Below are 662 nucleotides of genomic sequence, written 5' to 3'. Positions count from 1 at the left end.
GGGGGCGCGGCCGCCCCCGGCGGGCCCCCCCGCACAGTGACCCCCCGAAGGGCACTTCCCCAGCAGCCACACAATGACAGGAAGGCCAGGAGGGCACCGTGCCATTGCCAGCGGCCCGTGTGGCACGAGATAAGCAGCAGCTGAAGTCACCACCAGCTCCAGGGCAGCAGCCCAGCCCCCAGTGCTGGGGGGCTGAACAGAGGTGGGTCAGTGTCTGCCTGAGACAGCCGCAGGTTTACATCACACAGCTCGTGCTCTCTGCCTGCCTTTTACCTGTGTAAAACATCAGCTTCAAACCATTTCACAAACACAAACTCAGCCTCACCAGAAGCCTGAGGAGGGAGGTGTTACCAAGCCTGTGTCTCAGAGGGAGAAACCAGGGCTCAGAAAACAGGTAGGAATTGCACAGTCACAGCAGACGGCAGCAGAGCCAACTGCTCCTGGCTACTAGCCCTTCGTGCAAGCCAGGCAGCAATCCCTCCCTCCCGGGGGGCAGAGGCAGCACACAGCAAGTCCCGTAACACCCGAGAGGAAATCACAGCCCTGCACCACCCCTTCTGAGGAGGGCAGCCCCATGCAGCAAGCAGCAAGCGGGTTCCTCAGCAGGCAGGGGCCTTTCTGCCAGCCGAGGCAGCCCGGCAGGTCCGTGGCCTGCAGCAGCC

The sequence above is a fragment of the Merops nubicus genome, unplaced genomic scaffold (genome assembly GCF_000691845.1).
Source record: "Merops nubicus isolate BGI_N331 unplaced genomic scaffold, ASM69184v1 scaffold26767, whole genome shotgun sequence".
NCBI lineage: Eukaryota > Metazoa > Chordata > Aves > Coraciiformes > Meropidae > Merops > Merops nubicus.
The sequence above is the reverse complement of the archived record's forward strand: the minus strand, read 5'-3'. Positions refer to the sequence as shown.